Source organism: Rhipicephalus sanguineus, chromosome 3 (genome assembly GCF_013339695.2).
Source record: "Rhipicephalus sanguineus isolate Rsan-2018 chromosome 3, BIME_Rsan_1.4, whole genome shotgun sequence".
Taxonomy (NCBI): domain Eukaryota; kingdom Metazoa; phylum Arthropoda; class Arachnida; order Ixodida; family Ixodidae; genus Rhipicephalus; species Rhipicephalus sanguineus.
The window spans coordinates 10,385,268-10,399,484 of record NC_051178.1 but is presented as its reverse complement, the minus strand read 5'-3'; the positions used below and the strand labels follow the sequence as shown (position 1 = coordinate 10,399,484).

General features: G+C 48.1%; 1 protein-coding gene across 1 annotated transcript in view; it reads right to left on the bottom strand.

Moving 5' to 3' along the window:
- The window catches only part of LOC119384790 (transformation/transcription domain-associated protein-like), a 946,434-nt gene that overhangs the window by 263,831 nt on the left and 668,386 nt on the right, over positions 1 to 14,217 (bottom strand).

The window sequence follows — 14,217 nt, the reverse complement described above, 5'->3', positions numbered from 1 at the left end:
ACCCGATGGCAAATGGGCTAGTTGAGCGTTTCAACGGTACTTTGAAGCATATGCTAGGCCGCATGTGCTAGGAATGCCCCAAAAATTGGGATCGATACCTTGGCCTTCTTCTGTTTGCGTACAGAGAGATGCCACAAAGGAGTACCGGATACTCGCCTTTCGAACTATTGTACGGCCGGTATGTTCGGGGGCCTATGACCATCCTCAAAGACTTGTGGACGAATCCAAAGTTGGACGCGGCGACAAAGTCGGCCTACGAGTACATCGTGGAATTGAGAGAACGGCTTGAAAGAACCTGCGAAATCACAGCTCAAGACCTCTCAAAAGCGCACACAAGCCAGAAGAGGTACTATGACAGAAAAGCAAAGAAGCGAGAATTGGCCGTAGGCGACAAAGTGCTTGTGCTTTTGCCCGCCGACTCTAACAAGTTAATTCTTACGTGGAAAGGCCCTTTCAAAGTGGTGCAGAAGAAGAGTCCGTTAGATTATGCCATTGATCTCGGCCATCGCACCACTGTCTCCCACATAAATATGCTCAAAAAGTATGAGGAGAGAACAACCAACGATCCTTCCCCGTCGACAGTTGCTGCTGTGTCGTCACTGGACCCAACCGAACTGGAAGACTCGGATAGTTCACTCCATACCCCGCTCAAACGCAGACTTGGCAAGATGTGACGATATGTCGTCAACTCATTACCGAACAACGGAACCAAGTCACCGTGCTTCTTGAAATTTACCACGACATCTTTTCCGACTTACCGGGAAAGACTAACGTTTTGGAGTGCCAGCTCTAATTGACCACCGACATACCCACCCATGTCCGACATTACCCGATGCCATTCGCTGTTAAGGAGGCCGTTGAGACAGAGGTGATGGAAATGTTGCGTTTGGGCATAATAGAGAAGTCTACATCCCAGGGTGTATACCGAGTTGACATTTCTAAATTCCCTGAGTTTTCCAGGTTTTCCCTGAGTGTTTTTGCTGAAATTCCCTGAGTGAAACAGAACTTTGTTTTATGTCAAGATGGGTAGAGACCATATCACTCGGTGATGTCACTCTCTAATACGCATTTTAGAAAATGAAAACGACTTAATCCCATTTGAATAGTACATAGAACAGATAAACCTCAATATAGCGAAGTTGGTAAAAGCGGCAACTCACTTCGTTATATCGAAACTTCATTAAACTGAAATTCGACCTTTCATGCAAGGCATAGTTACTGAAGGATTAATCTTAAACTGAAAAGGCCACAAGAACGCTCGACTAATATGGCAACATGAAAAAACTTTTTTTTATTATTTTTTGCGTGAAAAAAAAATCAATTTTGTTGAACCTGCGGTGCAGCAATCACAGTTAGATGCGTTGCCAGAGTGTCACATATAAAGACTAAACAAATGCGGGTTTAATGCACTGTGGAATTGCGCTTGTTCTGCTGCTGCGGGTTGTTGTCAAATCCTCGCGCGTTGCCCAGAGCAATGCAACGCCTTTGCTATCATGTTGCCCAACCGAACTATTTGCTCTCCACGAACGCACAACATCAAAAACCATCCCACGTTAGAAAAAAAAGAGTCAGTTTCACCGCGAGAGCAAAATAGTAAATCCGATAGCAACAAAGAGGAATTTTATATGAATATAGGCTAGCAGCTCGCTCCTTCAGGAAACGCAGCCGCTGCACTAAGAGAAGTGCCCTATCTATGGCTCAGGGGCGGATTCAGGTACCTAATGGGGGGGGGGGCGGGTACAAAGGCTGAAGTCAACGCTCAGCAGTGCATTTTGGTGGGTCACGCATATTTACAACAGCCCAGAGGGGATTATGGCGGTGCCTAAGAAGCCTTCGTTGGAAATGTGCATAGGGAAGCAGGAAAGCAGGAAAGGGTAGAGCAATGAGAGGTACAGAGCAGGGACAAGATTCTCTTTACCCCTTTTGGACAGTGGGAGGCAAAGCAACCTGACAAAGGGGGCAAACTCGACAAGCAAACCTGACAAAGGAGGTGGACGACAGGCATTGAAGGGAGGGGGCGGGGGCTGGCTTGGGGGGGGGGGGGGGGGGGCGATCGCCGTTACCGCCCCCCCCCCCCCCCCCGGGATCTGCCACTGCTATGGCTCCAACCGAAGTTTTGCAATTAGAGCACAACACCTACAAAGGTATGAGCCGTCTGCTGATCCCCACTAAAGATAGTCGCGGCGCACGCGACCACGCCCGCTGGTACAAAGTACGCACTTCCTGTCGGACTCACGCAGCCAGCCCCCCCCCCCCCCCCCCCCCCCGCCTCCCAACGTGCCGGCTCCTATCCATGTGCCCATCGCGCGAATGAGACGGTCGGCTCGTTTCATCTCTGCTTAAGCCCCGTTCGTCGGCAGGTGATGTAATCGCGATTTGGACTTGATAGGGAAGATCATGGCGAAGGCAAAAAATTCGCGTCGGAGTGTCATATAATTGCTATCGCAAAAAAAAAAAAAAGCAATATAGCTGCGGGCTAAGATCGCATGAAAGCACGGCAACAGCCTGAATTACGGCACATCCGATTATGGTGGAAACGTTACTGTTTTCCGAGAGAGAGAGAAGCAACTTTATTAATACTGTTTTCCGACATCGCGCGCCGAATCGAGCATGGGGGACCCGTGCCGGTGTCGCGAATTTCGGTCGCCGCTATGCCATGGCTCTGAAAAGTTTTTCAATTCGGCTTTGTAGCAAACACCCACGTGGTGTGGCTGGTAATTGCCAGCTGCAGCCCCAAAAAATTTCAGTCGATTGCCTAAAACTTGTTTCAGCAGTGCCCTCATCGGGAAAAAAAGAAATAAAAAAGCTTTCACTTACTGTGAATGGGCCCGTTAGTTACGCTAGCTCTCGCCTGGAAATTTATTATATTCTTCACGGAGTCCTAAATAGCATCTTTGAAGCTCGGGATCAGAGCGAGTGAGCTCTCCGATAACAGCCAACAAGCGTCTTTTTTCTCGCCGATCGGGATGGCTTGCCAGATACGAGCCTTGTCGAAGACATCCGCTTCCTGCGCGATCGCGATCGCTTGCAAGATAACTCAAGCTCGTTACATCTACTGCTACCGCTTCTACAACTAATCATGCTTGTTACTTGACACGCGGCGATAACAAAAACACCATATCGGGCGCTAACGCACAGCACGCGCGAGAAAGATTACAGAACTACACCGCGTACTCCCAGAACATCCTGACAACATTGCGCGATACGATGTGTCGTCGTGTCGTGGTTCGCGGTTCCCGCATGCCACGCATTAGCCGGATTCTCTCCCACTTCACCGCTCCGAAGGCGATGACAGCATCAAGGTGCGCCACTTCCCCGCAGCCGCAGCGACCGTTTGATTTGAAAAATGCGTTCACAAAATATCGAGCCAGCGCTACCGCGACTTTCGTCGCCTTTCAATAAAGATACTGTGGATTTTCCCTGATGGGAGCATGTTTATGTAGTGTAGTCCCGTGTGTCGATTTGTACATAAAGTGGTGTCTTTTTGTCCTTGGGTGATCTCTGTGCACGTCTGGCTATAGCCTGCGCCCACATTTGCCCACAGCGCCAAAACACTCCGCTGCCGCCGCCGTCACAATCGAAATATGGATGCACAACTCACTTTCTTGTTCACTAGGTTTTTTGCGCCTTCGACAAGGTCGCGAGAGCGCGCCAAGTGATGTGATGATGATATAATAATATAAGCTCGACTGGGCGCGCGATGACACGGATGACAGCGGCACATGAAGGCACCAAACGTAGCCTCGGTGATCGGTTCCGGCAGCGCACCGGAGCCCATCGTGGAGGCCGTGCACCAAAGATCGCTTGGGGAGCAGTTGTGGTGCAATAATGCATTTTGGAGAAGGATGGCGCAGCAGAGCGCATTGGCACAGCGTGGTGCAAATGGCGCAGCACTTCCACCCCTGTGTATGTCTGTGAGCTATGTTTAATGCAATGCATTATTTTATTTATAAAAAACTCTTAAGTTTTTTCTTTAGGATTTTGCTTGATTTTACTACGAATAAACCCTGTGTATGAAACAACAAAAATGATTTTTTTGTGACTTTACGGTCACGAAAAAAAAAGTTTAGACAATTTTTTTCTTAAATAGAATCGTCTGAAGAATTTATTTCAGCAATAAAAAGTTACACATTCTTGGACTGAATTTTGCAAAAAAATTCGACCCTCAAAGGGTTAAATAAAGTTCTTCATACTGTATCGCTCCAATAACCCTTTGCCATTCTCGGCTGCATGTGCATCCTTAAAAAGTTGCTTAATAAGAAGTACCAATAGCTTTCATTACCCTTTTAAAATGAATTCATGAAACTGGACGCCATTAAGCTGCCGCAAGTAGAGCACCAAGTCGGGCTAGTTGGTTAAGATTCATTATGACGACTAAAACTGCGCTAAAATACACAAAGTTTTAGTCGTCATAATAAGCTGCCGCACACTGAAGGCTCTTGATAATTAAAACTCAAAGGGACCCTAGGATTTTGTTTGGATTATCAGAAGTTAGACTTATCAGGTCTCATAAATACGATTCGAGACAACGTACCAACTTGTGTGCTAATGTTCATTTAGTGTTATAGACAGCTCTGCATGACTGCCAGTAATGTTTTTATATGTAAGCGATCGTACTGGAACTCGTTATTGTACAGCATGTGCATGCGTGTGTGGGCCATAATAATGCCATTGTGCTGCGGTGAAAGTTAGAAGCATACGGCATGCAATCGACTAAGGCCAAACTGTCTCATTCTTTTTTCTTTTATCCTCAGTCAACATGCGATTGTTGGTGCGTGTGGTTTGGCTAGTTTGGCCACTTTGTAGGCAGGCAATCGACTTTATTTGTGACTGTTAGTGACCTAAAAAGGCAAATATTCAGCTAGCAGCGACAAAGGCAGCAGATATCAGGCATAAACAAGCAAGAAGTATGAATTAATCTAATTTATGCAACGAACAAGTTTAAAGGGACACTAAAGGCAAATAACAATTTATGTCAGAGTGAAAGCTCAATGTATGACATCTAAAACGGCAATATTATCAACAGCAGTGCCCTACTTACCGAGAAATTAAGCTGAATGTATCACATGATGAGCGCCATGAGCGGCAAATTTTCAAAATGATCTCGATGACGTATGAGAGTCTGCCTACAATTAATCACTAGTAATCAAACTAGCAGCAATAAAAAAAGAAGCTTCCGTGCATCACGAGACGTAATAAAATGCTGTTTGTTCGTTTCTGTTTGATTCATGGAAAAAAGAACCTCTTTGGCGTTGCCATGGGGAATGGCACGCGTGGTTCAAAGGTTCCGTTTTCGCCGAACTGCGCTTCGCCCGGCGCCCTGTTTCGCTCACGCGGTCCCGTCTCAGTGGTAGTTTCGGTATCGTGTACTGCCGCGTGTGTTTTGCGCGCTCGTGAAAGTCACTCTGAGACAAAGTTCGACAAAATGAAGCATGCATGTGATGCTGCCGGATGCTCGAATGGTGACCGCCGCCAGTACACACCGCCGCGCAGTAAAGGCGGGCAACGTTGGGCACGGCAGCAGTGACGTGCGAAAGACTGATTTCAGGCGGGTGATTTGAAGTGCGCTAACGCGATGCGGACCGCTAAAACACGATTTTATTTCAAAATAAGCACTTCCTTGGCACAAAAGTAGCCCTATGAGGTTTCTGGACTGCTATTTCAACAACAACAATCAACGTCGACTTAATATTTGCCTTTAGTGTCCCTCTAATCAAGTGAAAATTTGAATAAACAGAGTTTGAATCATCAAGAGTCCACTGCATTTTTGATAATGCACTAATTACAAGTTATCACGCAGAAAATTGTACTGGGCATGTTCACAAGTTGAGCACTTTTTATGTGTCTGAATGTGAAAAATAGACTCTGTCTTATGCAATGTGATGCTTGCAAATAACTTTTTTTTTTTTTTTTGAAGCACCTATACTCCATTTCAATTTTCTCCGCCAATGCCAGCACTTGCCATTCCCCCCACCAGAAATTTGCAAACTTTATCCAACTGGTCCGAACCCTCTGCACACCTTGCTTCCCGATCTGCTGTAGTGTGCATGCGTTGCACGCAGCGGATTCTTTTTTGTGTGCATGTGTGTTTGTATTCATGTAAGCTCCCCTCAAGACCGTACTTGCCAAGCTTGCACTGCATGTGAAACATATTTGTAAATGGGAAAAACAGAGCAAAAGAAGAAGAAGAATGTAAACTTTATTGCCGAATCAATAAGATTCGAGAACGGCGTCTTTTTGGTATGGGCACCTGCTGCAGATGCAGTCCCGAGGCCTTGTCTCAAAGCCGTTACCTCGTCTCACTGGACGGCCTAGAGTTGTGCTGTCAGGTTCGAGCTTAGCAGTATGATCTCCCAGCGCGAGCGGAGGATGGCGATGGAAGAGACAAAGGGATCTACACTGTCCAAATTGTTTATTAAGCCCTGACACTCCCACAGCATATGACTCGGTTTGTGTGAATAGTAAATTTTGGGTTCAAAGCAAATAGTGATTTGGTCAAATAATTTCGAATCGAATTCGAATAGTATATATCCCATATTATGAAGAAAATTAGCATATTTGTCATGACCCAACTAACCTGCACAATATTTTTTATAATTGAAACAAGGTATGTGCAAATGTCATTCTTTTTGGTTCAAAATGAAGTGGAAGCAACTTTGAATAGTAGAAGGATTTGACTTTCAATATAACGCAAGTGATAACCTGTAAAATGCATTATGTTTTAAACTTTGCTATAATTAGAGCATATAAGCCAGTATAACAAGCTTTTAAACTTAAAAAATGATGAATCAATGTGACGGTAATTTGTTCAGTTCACCTTGAAATGGGGCTTTGCGGCAATGCAGATTTCGCAAGAATAAGTGTTTTCACCGCATAGCACTCCTTCACTGCAGTGAAACCACCTTTACATGGAGGGGGGGGGGGTGCATGCGGTTTATATATGTCTATTTGTTCATTTCGAATATTTCGAAATTTAGAATATTTTAAATTAGTTTCGGAGCGAATTCGAATACTGTAATATTCGTTCGAATATTCGAACTGACCGAATATTCGCACGAGCCTACATATGACTAATCATGGCAACCCCTCCACACGATCTGCATCTGTTTGTAGTGTACTTGTCTGGATACATGGCGTGCATGAGTCTGTGGTTTCTGTATGAATTATTTGTCTGGAATGTACTGCTTGCGTCCTGTGTAGCCTAGCATAAGGGGATGGGTATACACATCTCTGTAACTGGTAGTGTGCCGGTAGCCTCCGCGGGGGCTCTTCTTCCTTCGGTGATGCTCGGTGAGTGGTGAATCCAGCAACGCGGTATACGCACAAGATATTCATTTTCGTAAAAAGAAGTAACATATGTCTGTCTGCGACACATGCGAACGATGCCAAGAAGCTTTGTGCCTTTTTAAGACTTTATTGCCTTTAGTCTACAACTTCGTTAGCCGTGTAGTACCTTTGGAGCTGCGTAGTCGCTATCGATGATCACGTTGGTAGCGATCGTGGTTTCGTGCACAGTGGCAGCCGCAAATGGTAGTTCCATTTTCAATCCGTGAGCACTGGCCAAGCACGTGCCTTCAGAACTACAGTGCAATTTTGCTGAACCATACCCGTATAAGCCGCAGTTTCTTTTTAAACGTAGTTAATACGAATCCCCAACTTGTTTTCCCTTCAAGTTAATGCATTTATTACCCACTTAAGCCGTAGCTGTATTTTGTATACATGTCGATTAATGTGTACTATTCACTTGTTGAATGCCGATCATAGTCCTCAGTCCTCAGACCTCAAGCTTCAACGACGAACTGATTACGCACGGAGTTCGCAAACTTCGAGCTGTGTGAGCTATGCGTTGCATGCATACGTGGGTATCACCAGGGCCATTGCGGAGCCCAGTCTCCGAACTCTGCCGTACACCATCTCGAATGCCATTGCAGAGCGGCTTAGCCGCTTCCTGTTGGCAGCGAGAGCCCACGAGAGCCCGCAAGGACAGGGCAGAAGTGTGCACGACGATGCAGGGTTGTTTTGTGGGTCGACCGTGTTGGATGTGTACTGATCTGGCTGAGCTTCGTGTGCGATATTGTTCGACGTTGATTTGCGGATGCATGTTGTGACAGGACCGCACAATGTCGAATAGGCAAGTGAACCATTGCGCGCTTACCATCAAGGAAAAACTCGACACTGTGAATGCCATCCAACATGGTGCGAAGAAGTCTGTGTTGGCACGGGAGAAAGACCTACCACTTTCAAAGGTTCGTTGCACTTGGACAGCCAGGGAGAAGGTGCTGAATGGCGCACCGTCCAACCTCAAGCGTTGTCGCCTTAAGGGGTTTAAGCTGCCCGGACGTCGAGGAAGTGTTAGTGCACAGGCTGAAAAAATGTGAGGGCCAGAAATTTGCCTGTAACTGGACCCCTCCTCATGGGAAAAAATTCGGCAGATCCCACGTGTTGTGGGAATCGGTTTCATGTGAACCAGTCAGCGAGTACTTCTATGCTGTATTTTATGGCTGTGAGCCAAGCGTTACGAGGTAGATCGACGTGTTTTTGTAAGTGTGGTAGCTGTGTGCACATCGTGGGCTTACCAGGCATGTCGACAACACTGGCGTTTAAAGGGTGACTTATGGTGCGACGTAACGCCAGCCCTCACATTAGAGTACATATGTCAGTATTATCGAAACTAAGTGCACTTTATGGTGTAATCATGTGAATATCATACGTAACTTTCCTCAATGTATTCCGCTGGGGTCGAGCAATGTTTCAATATAGCTTGCTGAATCATAGGAATACAAATGTAACGTTTAATACACTGCTACAAAAGAGTATTGTAGGAGTACATATGTAGTGTTTATTGCTTTCTTGTAAAATTAGATAGCCAGCACCAACAACACAACTGACGTTTCACCGACATTACGCCCTTATAGGCTGTTTTTCCAAACCAGTTTATAGATCTGGTGTGGCTCTGTGGTAGAATACCTGATTGCCATGCAGAATGCTTCGGTTCGCTGGACTCCTAATTTTTATTCCCTCCATTTGTCGGGTCAATGCTGACAATGTAGGTTTTTCTGAACGCTTTTACATTTAAATCACCAATGTCTGTTCTCGTGTTCATGGGTAGATATAAACTTGCAATGTGGTGCATACCCGTACTCTGCGGCCCGTCGTAAACGGGTATGTGCCACACGTGTCTGGAGGAAAGGGTGTGACGATGTACGTGACAGGATTTTCATGTTATTCATGTCATAACGCGATAGTCATATTCATCAAATCCTCTTACTCTCCCGTGCCAATTTTGGTCTACATGAAGTTAGGGAGACAATCATGAGAGCACCCAGATGTAGGCGGCTCATAGAAACGCTCAAAGTGTCAAAGCTTCGCTAAGAAATGCTTCGTATTTAAAAGCATTGTGCTTCGCCACACAAATGGGCCACGACAGTTTTGTCCGCAGTAGTGGCTGGCTCGGTAGATTTAAGGCGCGATACAATCTAACCACGAGGGTTGTTTCCGGCACAGGTGCAGCGGCAGACAAAGACAGCCGGAGGAGTGGGCCAGTGGCAAACTACAAGATATCTTGTGGGAGTATGCCCCAGAAGATGTTTTTACCATGGACGAATTGGTACTTTTTTTTTTTTAGATATTGCCAGACCCAATGCTTGCTTTTAAAGGGGAAACTTACACAAAGCAGGCGAAGGAGAGATTATTAATTGCTTTTGCTGTCAATATGACAGGGAATGAAAAGCTGCCGCTCCTTGTTATTGGCAAGGCCGTGAAGCCGAGATGCTTCAAGGGTGGACAACTTCCCTCAGGCGCGTAGTATCGCTTCAACACCAAGGCCTGGATGACCTTGAAGCTATTTGAGGAATACATGCGCATGCAGGACTGTTGCTTCACCTCAAGCGGAAGAAGAACTGCAATGGTTGTCGACAATGCGCCGGCACATGTGCAACTTGATAACCTTTCCGCCATGAAGCTGGAGTTTCTCGCAGCAAACACAACGGCACTGTCCCAGCCCTTGGACCAGGGTATCATTAGGTCGGTGAAGTACCTCCACCGAAAAAACTTGCAGCGCAGGATGCTTGTTGCCATGGGAAGTGGCATGACATACAGCGTAGACATGTTAAGCGGCATCCACTTGCTGTCATATTCGTGGCAGCAGGTAGAACCCGCTACTGTTCAAAACTGCTTTGCGCGTGCACAGTTCATTGTGCTTGCCCAACAAACGAGCCCAAGCGAAGCGGACGCGATCGAAGAAGGAATTGACGACAGCGACTGCGAGGCGCTGACTGCCGAAGTCTTGGAGCGACAGGGTGGCGGCGACAGAGTGCCGTTTGCTACATTTTGCGATGTTGACAAAGACCTCAAAACATGCAAAGGTTTGTCTGACAGTGACATCATCAAGTCTGCCTGTGGTAAATTACCAAGCGCAAGAGACGGTGAGGAAGACAATGACGACGACAACAATGTGCTGAGCTGGAGGATGTGCAGTGTCCCTCAGTAACTGAAGCAGTGTGAGCACTGGACGTGATGCGGGTGTTTGCGGAAAACAAAGGCTTGATGGATAAATTGGCCTTTTACTTGGATGGCTTCGAAGCTGCAGTTGTCACTGCAAGGCCGCCAAAGTGGGAAACGAGAGTGACGGACTTCTCGCGTCCGATTTCCATTGATTAAAAATTAGGGGTGTGCGAATATCAAAACTTTCAAACACGAATCCAATACGAATACATAACTTCGAATACGAATCGAATACCAAATAATCAAAACAGGTAATTTTTTTTTCACTAGTAATCTTTTATTTTACTACATATTTATGCTGAAAACAGTACACTTGTATGCTATCAGCACAAAAACTGTTATTGCACGAAAGAATATCTGTACTTGCCAGGAAGTGCAAGACTGTGCTATGTTTAGTGGAGCTTGTGACTTAATGGCTTAGGCTCAATTCACATGTTGAACAAACTTTCTCTTTCCTTTAGCACTGTACTAGAAAAGTAGAACTGTGCGAATAGCAAAATTTTTGGTGCGAAGGGAATTCGAATATCAAAGTGTAAGTGCGAATCGAATCGAATATTTCTCGAATATTTTTCAAATATTTCGAAGCGAAATTGCAGAAAGAAAAGTTGGAGAGGATTCCTAAGCATATTCTTATGACATGCAGTCGAACACGGATATATCGAACCCACATATATTGAATTTTCGGCTATATCGAACTCGTAAATTTGAAAATCCTTTGTAGAAGCATAGAAATTCGCACGTCTATATCGAACGGCATTTTTACCCGCCATCGAATATATCGATAGCCGCGCGAATGGGAAGGCGCGCTTCGGAACTTGCTGAGCCCCGCGACCTTCGCGGCACTGCGCCTCAGCCGACACCCAAAACACTCGAAAAACGTGAGGGCGAGAGGGCTCGGATTATACTCCTGCTGGGCGCGTTCTCCAACTTGTGGAACGGCTTTTTTTCTCTCTCTTTCTCCTACGCTCTCCGCGTTACTGTCAGCTCGGAGAGCAGGAACAAAGGAGCCGGCGGCCTACTCCTTTCGCCTTTCCTTTTTTTTTGTTGCTGTTTTGTGAGTTTTTCGCATTTGCTCAGCCAACCACTGCTCGCGCCTTTCGTACATCGCTGCTGCCCTCGCAGGTAGCCCGGGCACCCGGGTAGCCATCGCCGCCATCGCGACTGATCACGAGTGATTTGTTAGCGGAGTTCACTTCCATGAGTTGTTGCATACCACCGCATTCCTCTTTTGCATGCGTGCTCCCCTGCGAGCTCAAAAACATCGAGCTGATGTTTCTGCTGGCCAACATAGCAGAGAATCTGCAACTGCTCGACCAGGGCATCATCAAGTCCTTCAAGGTGGGCTGAAGGTTGACCTACTTGGTGCCATTCAAATGGTGACGGGCGCCTGGCGAGACGTGAAGACGGACACAGTGGCCAACTGCTTCCGGAAGGCAGGCCTCATGACGGCGGAACTTGCGTTTCCGTGAAGACGGCGACGACAAGTGCATAGACGATGCATTTCACGAGTTGTCGTCCCTCTTCCTGGGTTGCCGTTCCACCCGAAGTGTCTGCAGACGATTTTGACTAAGCGGACTGCAATGTTCAGGCTGTTGCGAGCCTTGTTGACGAGGACATTGTAGCTGCGGTCGCAGGGACCCAGGATGCCCAGACCGGCAGCTCAAGTGGCGACGAAGATCGTCTGGACGAGGCGGCGGCTACACGCGCATACTCTGCCGATGAAGTGGCGGTAGCGTTCGGCTTGATTCGCCGTTTTTGCGGGGACATGAAGTGAACCGGGCTGTCGCACCTGGACAGCCTCGATAAGACTGAGGCCAGCATCTTCAACTTCATTTCGAAGACGAAGAAGCAGGCCAAGATAAGCGATTTTTTTTTGCGCAAATAAAACATTCTGCTGCATCATGTGTGTGGAATTACTTGTCATTCATGAATGCGCCGATTGTAGGTGATCGTCCGCCACTGGTAAGGTCTCGGGGCCTGTATTATTTTATATAGAATTTGTGAGGACATCTATTGGTAGTGATGGGGGTACGTGGCGCCCCCTGGGCGTGGTGGCAACAGTGGACATCCGGCCTGTGTGCGGGCAGTGTGTGCGCGGACGGTGTTGTGGTCGGACGTGAGTGGCGCGGGATTCGGGGAGTGAGGCCTAACGAACACAAACGAACATGACAAGTGGGGGCTCGTCCGGGATTGGACCGACTGAAATTCCCGATGAATTCGTACAGTTTATGCTGCGTCAGACAAATGGATCGGCTATCGAACGCGAGCGCATAGCATCTGAGCTGCGGCAGGCGTTAATGGCTGCTCCCGTAGTTCCCGGAGGCAACGAGCGCCGATCGGCCTTTGTTGGACGGCCGGCTACACAAATGTCGGCGACGGTGACAGCGCCCATTGCGACCACGTTGCCTAGGTTCGTGGGCTTCCAGGATGTGCAACACCCAGAGGAATTCCTCAGCAAAGTGGACAATTTTTGCCTGATTAACGGCATAGCTCTGGAGGACCGAGTTCGCCGCGTCGTTACCGTGGCGCTTGACGGCAGCGCGAAATTGTGGCATCGTTTCGCAGGTCCCTTCGCTACGTGGGATGCCTTTGTCACCGCTTTCCGACGGGAATTCGCGTCGGCCGACGAAAAGAAGCGCCTGAAGGAAGAGTTGGAGGCACGCACTCAACACCCGGAGGAGAACTTGAAATAATTTAATTATGTTATTTCCGAGTTCTACGACCGAATCGGAGAGGAGGTTGCAGACGACGTCAAGGTCGACAGAGTGCTGCGCCAAATGCACCCCCAGCTGCAAGACTTGGTAGCGGGGTCCACCTTCTCAAGCTTGAAGGCCCTGGCGGATGCGGCCGATGGCCTGATGGAGCGAGTGCGGCGCCGGCTACAATATCGGCCTCCTCCACCCAAAACAAATCAGGTCGCGCGCGACTTGGCATATTCGGCGCATGGCATGCCTGACGCAATGGCAGTGCCCCAGCACTCCGCAGCAGTCGTCTCCGCGCCGAATGCCGGTTGGGCACCTGGGTGCGCGTGGCCCCTCCACCCCGCAGCAGTGCAACCGTCATACCACCGGGACCAGTGGCCCATAATTCAGGCCCAATCTGTCGGCGCACCAACGTACCGACCACCAGCAGGGCGTCGACCTCAGCGGGCCCCGAGCCAAGTTGTTTGCCGACGATGTGGCGGCGTCGGCCACATTGCACGCAACTGTGCGAGTAGACCGCGCCAAGACAACGCCGTTTGCTTCCAGTGCGGCCGTCCAGGGCACTTCCAGGCTCAGTGCTCGGGAAACGGGCGCCAGTAGGCACCGGTTCGGCGGGTTCCTACTGCAATTTTATTATGCAAGTTGCATTTGCAGCCGGAGGAGGGAAGGAGCCGCTCTTGGATGTTCGAATCGGCAGTACGACGTTCCATGCATTGCTCGACACTGGGTCCAGCGTGAGTCTCCTTGGTCCACTAGCCACCAGTGAGGCATGCTCTTCGGGGGGAAAAAGGAAACGCGAAACTCGAACACTCCGCTTGGCATCAGGTTGGTCCCAGAGCTCCGAGGCTACAAAATGCAAAATAGAGTGGGATGGCGGCTCCCGGGTTCAAAAATTTATTTGTCTGCCTGACCTGTGCCAGGATGTTGTGCTCGGAAGGGACTTCCTTACAGCCACTGGCATGTCCTTGCACATAGCTTTGGGCGGGTGGACTATAGGTATGGAGCCACAGCT